The sequence below is a fragment of the Rhipicephalus microplus genome, chromosome 3 (assembly GCF_043290135.1).
Source record: "Rhipicephalus microplus isolate Deutch F79 chromosome 3, USDA_Rmic, whole genome shotgun sequence".
NCBI lineage: Eukaryota > Metazoa > Arthropoda > Arachnida > Ixodida > Ixodidae > Rhipicephalus > Rhipicephalus microplus.
This window is the reverse complement of record NC_134702.1, coordinates 194,586,614-194,603,100: the sequence shown is the minus strand read 5'-3', so window position 1 is coordinate 194,603,100 and position 16,487 is coordinate 194,586,614.

Sequence of the window (16,487 nt, the reverse complement as noted above, 5' to 3'; positions counted from 1 at the left end):
GAAGCACGGATGGACTCACGAACCAACAGACAGAAGCACGGACGGACAGATGGATGGACGGATGGACAGAAGCAGGGACGAATGGGCGTACAGACGGACGTACGGAAGTATGTACGGACAGGCAGACGGATGGATGTACTGATGGACGGGCAAAAGTACAGGCGCACGAATGAACGGACGGAAGCACGAATAAACCGACATTGATGAACGTATGGTGCCTAACACAGACGGACGTTTCGCCCAGTTCATCATCATTCACTCCGTGGATATGCTGCGATTTTTTTTTCTTTTAAAGCGCAGCCAACAGCACCGTTCGCCGCCCGTGGCGTTTTTCTGTCGCGAGAAATGCGGTATGCATTTTTAGCTCTAGTATAGCTAACGTCGGCAATTGCTAGCAGCAGCATGGGACAAAGCTTTTTAATGATGCCTGCTTGGAGCCCACACGTCGGAGTTCTTGTAACTAAGAGGAAGTTTTCATCCGAGAACGCAAATAGTGGAGACGTGACGAAGCCAACGGTATTGGCCTCCCCTTTTGCAAAAGTTGTGATGTTGGACAGAAAAATGTCAAATATCTGAAATATTCAAAGCGCAACAAAAATCTACGCATAGCTTGTAAACATAGAGTATCGTCGCAAAAGTATGCGTCTGTTCTGCTACTAGAGTAGCATTCACGGCAAAAATGTATACATCATCCGCGTGCTAAAGCATTGAGTTTGAACCGAATCCCATTTGTGGGATCCATATTTTTTTCTTGAGTTGGGATTAAAGCGAGTGGCATGAATGTGAAGCACCAACCAATACGTAGCACTATATGGATGCAGACGCCGAAGACTCAATAGACTCTGGATTGGCATTTTCTCATACCTCGTGCAATCGAAAATGGTGCGCTAGTGCAATATAGTTGTTGTGTGAAGATAAATAAAGGGAATGGCTCACATGCTTCTTCGCCACATAATTGAAAGAAAAAGCGTGTGTGAATATCAAAAGTACTGAAAAACGATTAAACGAACACAGCGTTATCGATCAAAACGCTCTGCAAACTGAGTAATTGGAGGGTTGTATAAAAAGAATGGGTTTAAAATATATGACCGCGCCTTTCACAAAGAGGATGGATGCGACAGATTTACACACATTTCAACGCATGCCATTGTTACTTGACGAGAGAGCATATATCTGAGCGTAACCTAAGCCCATAGCTGCCTTCTCCTTCGCCATCTGTGAAATGTGACTGTGCTGTATTGTATTTCTACCGCATTGACATGAACTGCTTACTACTCTGCAGTGTTTTCTGGTAATAGCTGAACGATGTATGTCGTCAAGCTTAGGACGTCGTTGGCCACATAATCGCTAATTTGGCCAGCGTTTTCTGAAAATCAGCAATTATCGCCATTTGTACCTGCCCATCGAGTAAATCGCGGTGTTGCCTATATTCTTTTGCGGTCCACTCTCAGTAAAACATAAATTATCTGCTGTGAATTCAGTATTTAGGTCGTGTAACTTGTATTTGCAATTTTCGGGTGCAATTCATCTCTAATCATTCATTAGCAAGGTTTTGCAGTCAACGTAGTTAATATGGTGGTGCGCATTCGCTAACAACAAAGAAAACGAGAGCTGCAAGCGATCTCTTCATTATGGGACAGGAAGGTTTATGATACTTTGCAGCAGCTTCTTGGAAGCTCAGAGGTGGTACAGCATATCTTTACTCCCATTCTTGTGCTTTACCGAACTTCTTCGGTTTTGTTCTGATTCTCATCGCCGCCACATATATTCAATCTTAATATTGTATTCCCAACATCTTCTTTGTTTAGTTCTTAATATTTCCAGCCTAAATAGAAAACTTGTATTCCTAAGCTAGCATTTGCCTTTGAAACTACCCGGCTCCAGACCAATCCCCCAGCGTAGTTGCTTGCCACCGTTTCATAAATCTATTGTACGCTGCTCAACTCATACAAGGTGTTGGAGTGAGGTAGATACACAACAAATAAATGTGACGAATCAGGCTTATTTTTCATGCTGTAACTGTAAAGAACAACGGAGACACAAGGAAACTCGAAGCACGTGAACGCAATCCTATGCTGATAAGACAGAATATCCAATCGTATGTCAACACGCAAATTATTACATGTTTATGCATCCATTTGCTAGGTATGTTACATTTCTGTTGCAAGAATCTGAGGAATTCGATCGAATTCACTTGAGATGTGGTATGAGCAGATCGCGGCGTGCCTGAAAGCCACATCATAATATTGCAAAAATAATCTTTTATGCGATATAATCGTGTGACTTGTCTTTCTAACTGGAGAAGAAACATTTCCTCAGTGACGTTTATTGTTGTATGTGAACAGTTATTTCAAACGAAGACACACAGTTTGACGTTTTTGACATTACTTATTCACTCTAAAACATAACCTGCGAAGCAATTTACTTACCGGTGGCCAAAAAAAAACATGTCGAAGCGCTAAGTATTGTAGTGTCAATGGGATATTTTTCTAGAACAAGAATTATGTGATACGCAGAGAAAAAAAATGAACTGAAATACAAGAGAAATATAGCGGAATCGACGAACGAAGAACAAAGTAACTTTTAATAAAAAGGCTGCTGAAAAAGGAGGGTCGTTTTGTCGACACAGAGGAGAGCCAGACAAAATTCTTGGAAACTATATCAAGAAGAACGTAAATCTCCGAACTCGTTAAGCAGAGCTAAGATCAAAGAGTCTATCAGGCTTGACGTATTTTGTTCTTCTTTTTCTTTCTTTACTTTCTACGGCACAGTGGTGCTCTACTTTCGGGAACGAGCCGTAGGCGCATTGAGAAAATGAATTACGTCCCTAACAACGGTATCTGCACTAGCCTTCGTTGGCCTCACTTCAGTCACATTCTGTTTTTTTTTGTTCAAGAAGACAGGCTTTACTGCTTGCGCGGTAACTAAATCGGCAGAACAGCTGGCCAATAAGTTTGCGCAATGTTTGGGCAACGGTGTCAAAGGTAGTTCTTGAATTTATCCAATAGCATGCGGATATATCTTACTTGAAAAATGAAAAGTGCAGCAAAAAAATAACTACGTAGTGAAGTAATATACACTCTTACTCAAGATAAATTACTCGCGTCAAAAGAGGCGTCTATACCTGTGGTTTTTATGAGCTACGACGGCGTATAGTCCATTCGGCGGCTGTAAAAGTAGCGAGGGGTGTGCTAGCCACTCTGCTTTTTTTGTGGGAGGCAAAACACTGTTACCTTCAGAATAAACCTTTAGGATAGCTTTTGTGTTACACTGCTTGATGGTGTTCGCTGCTAATATTTACGTTTGCCAAGAGTTGAATCTTTTTAAAAATATAAAAAAGTTCGAAGTTTTTTTCGCGATTTTTTTGGTCTCGGATTTTCAAGTGATCTGGCTAGCCTGCCAGCTTATTCTGGTACAAATAAACGGTTATTCTCCCTCACTCACTCACTCACTCACCACTCACTCACCACTCACTCACTCACTCACTCACTAACTCACTCACTCAATCAAGTGAGTGCGTATCACTGACTGTTTTGTTGTGACGTTATTTGCAAATGCAAAAAAACAGATTTCCTATAATAAATTTTTATTTTAAGTCAGCGCCTGTGACGCACGTTGTTCTCTTTGTCCTTTTTTCACGTGCTTAGTTTACTACCAAACTGCAGCGGCTCGGCCAGTACACCACATTACTTCAAATGAGAAATTTTGTAGTAAATAGTATAACTTTTCTCAAAAAATAATCACAACACTTAAAAGAACCGTTTCATAAGATAAAGGTGTTCCCATCAAGTCACGTATGAGCTTCGTATGTGTTCATTTTTTTACAGTTTGAGTGTCTGCTTAGCAAAGCGATGCTCTACATAGCAAAGGACTTCATTTAACTGAAGACTACGTGATTTTTTTTATTCTGTCAACGTGGGAATGATATCGATGACACCTCACTCCAAGATTTGGTTAGGGACTGTATTTTATTAGGAGAACGGAGCAGAGACCGAGAGAAGCAGAGGGAGACGAGGCATACCAGGGCTCATAACAGCCAGCCTTTTAAACAACAGCTTGTTACAGCATGCTTTATATTGAAGCGTGTATTTTTTTTCAAAAAGAGCCAAATGTAGAAACCAACACTAGACTCATTGCATGATAACGTAAGGTGCGCCTAAGTATCTTCAACTTCTGGAACAGTTCTAATGAAAATGGCGCAAGAATTTATAGCAACATTCACTCGAATCAGTCAGTTTTTAATGAAAATTGAGCCAAATGCTACAACTCTATCACTCAAAAAGAGCGGTATTCTTTATTATAGCATACTCCCCAATGATAGATACCAAAGCAACCAATATGGTCTCACCCAAAATGTTTTGTTTGTGTCCTAGTTGCTTTGTTATTGTGTTTACGCTACACACGTAGGTGTTCCAGAGCTAGTCAGCACACACTGAGGGGCACGATGTTCAAAGATAGAACTTGATTATAAAGAGCAAGAGGTTGACTTTGCTGCTTTTTTGCCTCGCAGTGATTCTTTTTCAGCTTAAATACAGTGTCATGTCCCCCGTTCACTACAACACGCAGTCGTATGAAATAAAATACCCATAAAACGAAGATCTTTGGCACCTAAGTAATCCATAAAGAAGAAGAAATGGTCTGAAACCCGTGGCACATATCTGAGAACGCCGATCTCATGACCTTAGCGGGACCGATACTGAGTTTTATGATAAAGATTTGCTCCTCAACTTCCACGACATATTGCCCACTACAAAAAGTGAAAAATATATGCATCCGCAACCCAACAGTAAACTATATTGGTCAGAAGAAGTAAACTTACTTACTACTGATGAGAAGATTTGAAAACCCAGTGCACCTCGGCCGCATATACCCCAGGCGATTCCTCGACGCTGGCTGTATCTTATGTAAACACGAATACACAGACAAAGAACACATACAGAGACATAGAACTGTCGCCCCGTTTTTGGAAATGCCCACACACTTCACGGCTTTTCGACCACCAAAACCAGGACCACTTTGATACACGTTGGCTGAACGCTGTGGCTAGTTCAGAACTAGAAGACCAAATTCGGGCAATCTAGCACGTCTTGGAAGCTGCGGAAAGGCTGAAATTTACCGTGACCACCCGAGTGGCATAGGCCCGGCCACTAATCTGCAGGTTTTCAAATTGCGTTCATCTACTTTTCAAGGCCTTCTAAGGTTGCTGAAAACAAGAAAAAAACAGTTTTAACCGTTCAATTTGGGCTCTTTTTCCCAAAGAGAACCACTCGCTCTTCAAGTCTAGTAATCGCCGTTACGCCCATGTGACGAAGCACGGTGCCGACGGAAGCACAAGGATGATGGTAATTCTGTTCCAAACATTCCTATACCGTACATTCTAATCGTTTCAGACTTATTTTAAGAACTGCGCCATGCCTAAATGATATATTACAATCTATATGAGCCAAATCAAAACTTCACCCCTCAATAGTGACAATATTAGGTTATGTATATTATTGACGCAATATATCTTTGTGGTAACTAAAAGAGAGGAGCTGTCTGCCAAAAAGTGGTTTGAGCAGGCCCGACCATATTGTTAGTGGAAAAAAAATTTATGTCTGTATGTTTCATTCAAAGTAAATCAAGCGTGAAAATAAATTCGTAAAAACAAAAAAGTAAACTGTTTTATTCTATTATAACTTGAACTCCTCTTTTAGAGCGAATTTTAAAGCGCAAGAACCAAATATCGCCGGTATGTCACACTGACGGCCATAGTTAAGATGGGCCCAACGAAACAATTACCTTACAGTTATAGAGAAACAATGAGTTCACTTTTGTAGGACACTAATTTTTCAAAAGAATGCGCAAAACCTACCTCAAAGAAATTAAACGCATGCTTCTACCAATTCACCGAAATAATTTATTGAAGGTTGAACTTCAGTATTTGCCATTCAGTGATCTTCCAAATCACTGGTAGTTCGCAGCTCACACTTGTGTGAGTATCAATACAAAACTGGTGCTGGGGTTTGACCTGTTTTGCTAAAGTAACCCGAAGCTTTTGCTAGAAATGCCAAGTGTCAGCTAGAAGTATGAAGTATAGGTATACCAGGCTTCCCTTCTTCAATTTAATTCTCTCCTCCACGCTATGCTCGAGCCACGTCATTTAGACTGGGTCATGTCACGTGACATGTTAGCTGAGGTTTCGTTCGTTTAGCTATGCGACTGGATGCTACACGAGGTGACGCCAATTTCGTCACGTCAATAGCAGTTAAGTGGTTTTCGCGGGCAGACGGCGCATGCCTAGCTGTTATGTGATACGTATTTTTGTCACGTGTCTGGTTGTTACGTAGCTTACGAGTAAGTTATGTTTAGCGAGCAGCTGTAACGTCATACTAAGTGACTGTATAGTGACATGGTTACTTGTCTGTCGCTCTTCCTCTCTCGGTCTTCCTAAAAAAGAAATGTATTTCTTGAAAATGTAACATTTTTGCGCATAGAATTTGCGGGCTTCTATGATTTGCTTACGTGTTTTTTGTTTTTGGCATTACGAGAATATATATATATATATATATATATATATTAATTTATTTATTTATATAATGATACGTGTATGGAACTGTCGCCCCGACACAGCTGAATTGGCACCCAAATGAAGAAGACGACAACGTGGTTGTTGTGGGTTGGACTCTCGAGCTTCTCCCGTTGGCCTGCATGACTGTGCGCTCTTTAAGCCGTTAGCAGAACCAGCTCTCGGTGAATAAATCTTCCCCGTAACATCTTTTGGTGGAGGTGCGGGGTCTTCACACAACCCGGCTCTGGAACTCCGCAGTGGACGCCAGCTTTGTCCAGCCGCGATGCCTGAAACTGGCACTCAGGCCTCGCCATCCGCGCCGGCTCCATCACCTGTGATTCCCCCCCATCTTCACGACCCTGGCACGTTTTCCGGGACGGACAGCACGGGCGTAGAAGAATGGCTCGCATTATTCGAGCGCGTCAGCAAGCACCACGGATGGGACGAAACGCTTATGCTGGCAAATGTTTTATTCTACCTACAGGGTATGGCACGCGCCTGGTATGTACTTCAGGAGTTTGTTAACCTGGGCGTCCAGGTTCCCCAGCCCACCAGACTTATGCCGCAGCCCATGAGCACTCCCGTCCACAACGCTGACCACCACTCTGCTCCACTTGTCACTGCGGCAGCTTCGACTCCTCAGTTTCCATCACGCTACCGAAATACATCTGAGTGGCGCACGCACGATGATCGACCCATCTGCTTTTCTTGCTCTCGAGTTGGGCACATCTCCCGCCATTGCCGCAACAGGTAGTATTTCCGGCCAAGCTTTCGAAATGTCGATCGCCGTCAGGACCACGGACACTCTTCGCAACCCGGTTTTCCGGATGACCATATTCTGGACCCTTCAGCTCGCCGTTCATTCAAACGCTCCGAACCATCCTACGCTGACGTCGTCGCCCAGAGAAACTGGTCTAGCCGCTCGCCGTCACCTCAGGGTCGGCCGTCACGCTCCCCTCAACGCCGCCACTCTCCGTCACCGGCTTATTCTGCCCCTTCCCCGGGAAACTGACGAGTGCAGCTCCTGGAGGTGGCGCTGCGTTGACGACTAGGAACGAAAACCCTCAACTGGCTACAAATTCAAGACGCAATTTACTTCGGGTGTTCGTTGATGGCCACGCCGGTACTGCTCTAATTGACACTGGTGCCCAAGTATCTGTTATCAGTTTTATACTTCGATCTCGCCTGAAAAAGGTTCTCACACTAGCTATGTTCTCTACTGTTCGAGTTGCCCACGGAAGTCGAACATCGGTGCTTGGTATGTGCACTGCCCGCGTTACTGTTGCTGGCCACCACACTTCTGTTCTCTTCGCAGTCCTCAATGCTTGCCCACACGACGTCATCCTTGGAATTGGCTTCTTAACCGCCCACTCCGCCCTCGTCGATTGTTCTACCGGTATCTTACGGCTAGAATTGCCTTTGTGCTCCGATTTCACTCCTCCAAGTCGCACTCGGCTACGATCAGTGGAGTCTCTACGGCTACCGCCCAAGGCTGCTATGTACATTCCTCTGTCGCCCTTCCGGTCCATTCCTGATGAAGGCTATCTGGTAGCTCCCCTCATTGATTTGACCATTACGCACCACATCGCACTACCACATACTATAGTGGTTGTTGCTAACAACACGGTGCTACCTCCAGTTCTGAACTTCTCTACGTCGACCCAAGTGCTTCCCCAAGGCAACACTTTAGCCGATCTTTCCACCCTTGACGAATGTTCGATTTGTTCTTTTACACCTGACACTAAGACCATGGCGAAACCTGTCATCACGTCGCAAAATAAGGCGTTCCTCGATAAAATGATATCCAGGGACCTCTTACCTTCCCAAGTTGCGGCGCTCCAGGGTGTTCTATTTTCTTACCTGGATATCTTTGACGTCGACGACCGTCCCCTGGGCCGCACAAGTGCCGTAACCCACCGCATCGACACCGGCGACGCCAGTCCACTCCACAAACGCCCTTATCGCGTGTCACATGCTGAGCGCCAAGTAATACAGACGGAGGTCGAGAAAATTGAGTAAAGACGTCATTGAGTCTTCATCGAGTCCTTGGGCCTCCCCTGTGGTCTTAGTTAAAAAAAGGACAACACCTGGCGCTTTTGCGTCGACTATCGCCACCTGAGTGGGATCACCAAGAAGGACAATTATCCTATACCCCGAATCGATGATGCGCTTGACTGCCTCCACGGCGCCAACTATTTCTCTTCTCTTGACCTTCGATCCGGATACTGGCAAATTTCGGTCGACGACCGCGACAGTGAAAAGACAACATTCATCACACCCGACGGCCTTTACCAATTCAAGGTCATGCATTTTGGGTTGTGCAATGCCCTGGCTACTTTTGAATGTTTCATGGGCTCTCTTCTTCGCGGTTTCAAATGGTCGACCTGCTTTTGCTATCTGGATGATGTAATAGTTTTCTCGCCCTCCTTCGAAAGCCACCTGTCTCGTCTCTCGGCAATTCTTGACGTAATTCGTTGCGCTGGTCTCCAACTGAATTCGTCGAAATGCTCATTTGGACGTCGGCAGATTAAACTACTCGGCTACCTTGTTGACGTCACTGGTGTTCCACCCGACCCTGACAAAGTCCGTGCAGTCCGAGAATTCCCGGTTTCGAGTTCCACGCAAGAAGTTCGCAGTTTTATTGGGCTCTGCTCATACTTCCGCCGCTTTGTCTTCAACTTCGCGGATATTGCTAGGCCCCTCACGGATCTCCTCAAAAAGAATGTGGCCTTTTCTTGGGGAAGGGACCAAGAACATTCCTTCGCGTCGCTAATTACCGCCCTCACATCACCACCTGTGCTGGCTCATTTTGATCCAGCGGCACGAACAGATCTCGAGCTTCACACCGATGCAAGTGGCCATGACGTTGGTGCTATATTCGCTCAGATACAGAATGGCACCAACCGTGTGATAGCCTACGCTAGCCGCCTTTTGTAGCAAGCGGAACAAAATTATTCCACCACTGAGCGGGAATGCTTAGCCCTCGTTTGGGCTATTGCGAAATTCCGTCCGTACTTATACGGACGTCCGTTCGCAGTCATCACGGACCATCATGCGCTTTGCTGGCTGTCGACGCTTAATTACCCTACAGGAAGACTCGGCCGATGGGCACTTCGGTTACAGGAGTACACGTTCTCGGTTGTATACATATCTGGAAAGCTGCACAGCGATGCTGACTGCTTATCCCGGCACCCTGTTGATCCACCTAGCTCCACTGATTTGGAATCCGATGCCTGCGTTTTAGCCATCACTGACTTTCTGAACGTGGCTGACGAACAGCGCCGAGATCCATCGCTGCCCACCATCATTGACCGCCTTCAATTGCGTTGTGCTGACCCTTCTCTTAGCAGATACCTGCTTCAAGACAACGTTTTGTACCGCTGCAACTTACACCCCAACGGCGCGGAACTTTTACTCGTCGTACCGCATCACCTGCGAAAGGATGTTCTGCGACAATTCCATGACGCTCCAACTTCTGGACATCTAGGAGTCTCCAGAACTTACGACCGCATTTGGCGACGAGTATTCTGGAAGGGTCTGTACCGCTCTGTTCGCCGTTACGTCACATCTTGTGACCTCTGCCAGCGCCGAAGGAAGCCTACGACTCCAACTGCCGGTCTACTTCAACCTATTTAAGTTCCAGCCGAGCCATTTTATCGAGTGGGGATGGACTTGCTAGGCCCCTTTCCTACTTCTACAACTGGAAATAAATGGATTGCAGTGGCTACAGGCTATGCCACTCGGTATGCAATCACTCGAGCGCTACCAACCAGCTGCGCCACCGACGTTGCCGACTTCCTGCTGTACGACATTATTCTCCAGCATGGCACTCCGACTCACCTGCTCACAGACCGTGGTCGCTACTTTCTATCTCGTGTGGTTTAGGATCTACTCCGATCTTGTGCTACCCGTCACAACTTCACCACATCTTACCACCCTTAGACTAACGGCCTTACGGAGCGACTAAACCGCACATTGACGGACATGCTTTCCATGTACGTATCTACCGACCACACTGATTGGGACATAGCTCTTCTGTTCGTAACCTTCGCCTATAACTCGTCGCGTCATGAAACAACGGGCTACTCCCCTTTTTATCTACTCTTCGGACGTCATCCCTTACTGCCCTTCGACACACTGCTTTCATCAGACCACCCATCCTCCACCTCGTACGCTCAGGATGCAATCACTCGTGCCCTCACGGCACGTGCGGTAGCGCGTGCTCGGTTATCGTCGTCGCGACAGCACAGAAGTCTCTTTATGACCATCGACATAGAGATGCCGTTTTTTCTGCGGGATCTCTTGTTCTCCTGTGGCTCCCATCTCGACCTGTTGGCCTCTGCGAGAAACTACTATCGCGATACGCTGGGCTATACCGAGTCATTCGTCAGGTCACACCTGTGACCTACGAGATTGCCGCTACCACAAACTCATCAGCTGCTGCACCCAGAACGGAAGTAGTCCACGTTTCTCGTCTCAAGCCCTACAACGCCGACTTGCTCTTTTAACAGGCACCGAGACGGTGCCTTACGGGCCGGGGTGATGATACGTGTATGGAAGTGTCACCCCGACACAGCTGAATTGGCACCCAAATGAAGAAGACGACAACGTGGTTGTTGTGGGTAGGACTCTCGAGCTTCTCCCGTTGGCCTGCATAACTGTGCGCTCTTTAAGCCGTTAGCAAGGCCAGCTCTCGGTGAATTAATCTTCCCCGTAACAATATATATATATCGTCAAAGTGAACATTGTCAGAATCCTTGAAACCTCTTTTCCTCATTTTTTTTGTCCTGTGTCAAATGTTGTGCTACGGAATCAGTTATTCACTTTCTCGTCCACCTTCTTTCCTGATCTAGAATTTCCCCTTTGATTGGAATCTTGTCATATCTTCTTATGGCTTTCAAAATCAACTTTGATATCCTTCATATTGTTTTTATAGAACATAAACATCATCTTCCTTCAAGCTGGTATCCGAGTAATTGCACTCACAATAGCGGCCTGAGGACAATTTCGTCATGCCACGACGATAAGGGGACATGCTGTTCAAAAGAACTTCAGAACTTGAGTTAACTTTATCTTTCTTTTTACATCGATAAATGAAAGATGTTATAGATCCCCCACAGAAGGTTTTTATGAGAGGCATATTTGTGTAACGCCTTTGCGTAATGCGGTAATGGCTTCGACAATCTTCCTTTGTGGGCTGCCCCAGAAGATACAAAGCCAGCCCACGCATTGATTCTCAAACGACGCAAGGTTGGACGAGCGGCGTTTCAAAGCGTGGCATAAATAAAATTCTGTGACATAGCGAAAAAAAGTTACAAGACCCTAGGTCAAAAGGTGTTATCCATTGTTAGTGCTATACACGAGGTATCATGCATTATTTAGCTACTTTTCTTTTACCTGAAGTCATACCCTTGTGCACTAAGGGCTCAGAGCTTAACGTATCAATATAAACCAAGAACTCCTTCAAACATGTCGCGTTTGCTATATCAAATGTAGCACGCCTGACCATAGAGCGCACCAGTCTGCAATATACATGTTCACTGTTCATTCTTGCCTGCTGCAGCAATATTTATTCACTATTATACATGTGTAATGAGTGAAGCATGGAGTTTAGAGAGAACGTATTGTGCAGCCTTCAAGTTTTTTTTTTAATGCGAAGCATTTCTCAGCGAACTTCGGCGCTATTTATCTATCTTGACGCTTACAATTTTAAGCTCTCCTGGCCTTTTGTATAACGGTATCAATATCAAACGTCATGTGTCATAACATGAATGTATGAGAAACATTATTGGTAAGAACATGAAAATCATGACACGTGTGTCATGAATGTCATGATCTACATTTTATGATATTGCTGCCCTTACGGTGGTTTCGTCCACTTGACAAGTTGCAAAACTGGTATGGTACGACATGACTGCATGGCAAACCCATGCGACTCACTCTAACATGAAAATCATGACATGCGTGTCATGTAACAACATGAGTACATGCCGCGCTCATGATGTGCTCACGACGTTTCGCTAGCTTCAGATATTCCAAGTTTGGTATTACGGGACGTGAATGTATGGCGAATGCATGTGACTGATGCAAAAATGATAATTATGAGATGCATGTGATGTAACAACATAATTAGATGGTATATTCATGATGCGCTCGCAGCCGTTTGGCTAGCTTCGAATCTACCAAATTTGGTATTACGGCGATCGGTTAGTACTGGACTCTATAATTTCTTCCATCGCACGCGTCGGTTCTTTATTTTCCAGCCACTGTAAGTAAAAACCTATTTCTTCGTACGTCGATAATATAGAACGGAACGCGTGCTCACTGGCACACTCGGTTCTTTGAACCCACTTCAGGTTTTTTTCTCCCATGGCTCGCTTCAGTTGACGGTGGGTTCAGAAGAAAGAATTCCGCGTTATATCGTCCAGCTTCCTTGTTTTTTTACGTATGATTGTAGGGTGCGAAACAAACTTAAAGGAAAAAAGTGTGGAACTGGACAGGATGCTTATACAAGAAGTGGCAGATTTTATGTGGAGAACATGTGAAGAAGGGCAAAGTATGCATCATAATATGAGCAGAAGGATGAGCAGTTTCACATGTTTCTTGTAATCGACCACAGAGTGCGACAACATTTTTTTTTATTGGACGGGGTTCCTCAAGACCTAATTTAAAAGTCTCAATACTTATTTATCAGAGTGGCTGACATGGTACACTCTTAATATCGTTCCTTATATGTTTCAGTTAAAAACGTGATCCACATAAATGCATCTGGATCCAAACTGCTTTAAGTGGAATGACACATACAAATGGATCTTATGTGGAACGTTCGTCTTGTTTTCTTTGTGTTCATTGTTCTTATGTGGAACTCAGCAAAGAGGGGGAGCCGGTGATGAGTGTTCCAGTGATTGTTCCCCTTAAGTCTTAGTAAAATTTCAAGACATCAACGGCAGCAGAATTGGCAGCACTTCGTGCCACGTTGCAATTTGTAGTTGTAAATAATAGGCGTGAGGTATGCGATGTGAAAAGATATAACATGGAGAGAATTGAGCAATCTCTGAAAAAACTGAGGAAGCGTCAAAGCAGTGAAGAGGAAACTTGGAATAGGCAAAAATCCGAAGTATGCACTAAGGGACAAAGGCAAAATAACTACCAATATGGAAAGGATGGGTAAAATAGCGGAGTTTTACAGAGATCTGTGCAGTAGCCGGAATAACCAGGATTTTAATACTATAAGAACTAGCAGTAACCCAAATGACACCCCACCAGTAATGATAGAAGAAGTCATAAAAGCTTTGGAGAGCATGCTAAGAGGCACACCTGCTGGTGATTGTCAGGTAACATCAGATCTGCTGAAGGATGGAGGAAAGAATGTGTTGGAAATCCAGCCCTTCGGAAATCTAGCCCTTGCTCTTCGTAGCCACCCTGTTTACGAGGCGTCTCCTGGCGGGAAGAATACCAGAGTTTTGGAAGAATGCTAACATCATCTTAATACATAAGAGAGGAGATAACACGGACATGAAGAATTACATGCCGATCAGCTTGCTCTTCGTAGTATACAAGCTATTTACAAAGGTAATCGCTTACAGAGTTAAGAAAACAACAGAATTCAATCAACCAAAAGAACAAGCAGGATTTCGAACAGGCTACTCAACAATCGACCACATTCATATTATCAATCAGCTAATAGAAAAATGCTTAGAATATAACCAACTAGAATACATAGCCTTCATAGATTACTAGAAGGCGTTTGATTCAGTAGAAATATCAGCCGCTATGCAGACACTGCGGAAACAGGGCGTCGATGAAGTATATATAAACATCCTGGAAGAAACCTACAGGAGATTAACTGCTACTATAGTGCTGCATAAAGAAAGCAACAGAATTTCAATCAAGAAGGGTGTAAGGCAGGGGGACACATTCTCCCCAATGTTATTTACCGCGTGCTTACAGGAGGTTTCCCGAAGCCTAGAATGGGAACCGTTAGGGATAAGAGTTAATGAAGATTACCTTAGTAACCTGCGCTTTGCAGATGACATTGCATTGCTGAGTAACTCAGGGGACGAATTGCGACTCATGACTAATGAGTTAGACAAGGAGAGCAGAAAGGCGGGTCTAAAAATTAATCTGCAGAAAACGAAAGTAATGTACAACAACCTCGGAAAAGAGCATCGTTTCGAGATAGGTAATAGTGCACTTCAAGTTGTAAAAGACTATGTCTACTTAGGGCAGGTAATAACCGCGGAGCCGAACCACGAGATTGAAGTAACTAGAATAATAAGAATGGTGTGGAGCACATTTGGCAAGCACTCTCAAAGTATGACAGGTAGATTGCCACTGTCCCTCAAGAGCAATATATAACAGCTGTATCTTGCCGGTACTTAGCTACGGAGCAGAAACCTGGAGACTTGCAAAGAGGGTTCAGCTTAAGTTGAAGGCGACGCAGCGAGCGATAGAAAGGAAAATGGCAGGTGTAACCTTAAGAGACAAGAAGAGAGCAGAGTGGATTAGGGAACAAACGGGGGTTAAGGATATCATAGCTGAAATGAAGAAGAGGAACCGGACATGGGCCGGGAATGTAGCGCGTAGACAGTATAACCGCTGGTCATTAAGGGTAACTGACTGGATTCCCAGAGAAGGCAAGCGGTTTAGGGGAGACAGAAGGTTAGGTGGGCAGATGAGATTATGAAGTTTGCGGGTATAAAATTGACACCAGCTAGCACAGGACCGGGATAACTGGCGCAACATTGGAGAGGCCTTTGTCCTGCAGTGGACGTAGTCAGGCTGATAACATGTATATATATATATATATATATATATATATATATATATATATATATATATATATTGTGAGAATTCATTGTACGTCATCTTGCTCATCTATCAATAACCATCATCAGTCTTCGCCCCGTTCCTCTTCATCATCGGCGCCATCTTGCTGTTGCTTGAATAAAGCGTCAGCTGCACCGTTGTATTTCAAGTGGTGGAAGGTGCTTCCCGATCTCTTCGACCTCTCTCCATCCAAAGCCAGCTCCTGGAGCTCCGTTGGGACGTCGCTTGCGCCAGCAGAGCACCATGGCCCAAGAGCAAGCCCAACCGAACCACCCGCCGGCGCAACCACCAGCCGCCAACCCTAGCCCGGTCAACAACCCCCCTCGGGAGCCTCCAATCTTCTCCGGTCTGCCTGGCGAAGATGTCGAAGACTGGCTCGACAGCTATGACCGCGTAGGTGTCTACAACAACTGGAACGAGGCATCAAAATCAGCACGCATCCGGTTTACGTCTCTCAGGTTGCCAAGACATGGTTCCTGAATCATGAGAGCGACTTCCGCGATTGGTCTTCCTTCAAAGACCAGCTCAGACGCATTTTCGGTACACCGACCGTCCGATCAGAAGTTGCTCGCAAGAAACTGGCAGAACGCGTTCAACATTGCGGTGAGTCCTACACTTCCTTTATTGAGGATGTGCTGGCACTTTGCCGCCGTATCGACGACACCATGCCAGAAGGTGATCGTGTCCGGCACCTTCTAAAGGGTATCGGACCTACCGCTTTCAGCGCCCTCGTCGCACACAACCCTTCGACGGTTTCCGACGTCGTCTCGGTATGCCAGCGGCTTGATACCTTGCAGTCAATCCGCCTGCAACCCGACTTCTCTGAGACCCTCCTGGCAAACAGTATGGAGCTCCGAGCCATCATTCGAGCCATAATTCGTGAGGAATTGCAAGCCTACACTTAACCTCCTTCTAACAACGTTCCCGCTCAACCCGCCTCTAGTGATCTGCTTGGAATTATTAGGGAAGAAATGTCAGCGTTTAAAAGCACCCACCGTGCTCCACCATGCCCCCAACCCACTTCGTATGCACAGATCGCTGCAATGCAACCCTCGCCGTCTCAAGTACCACCACCTGTACCTGATCACGAACATCTCGCACCTCTAGT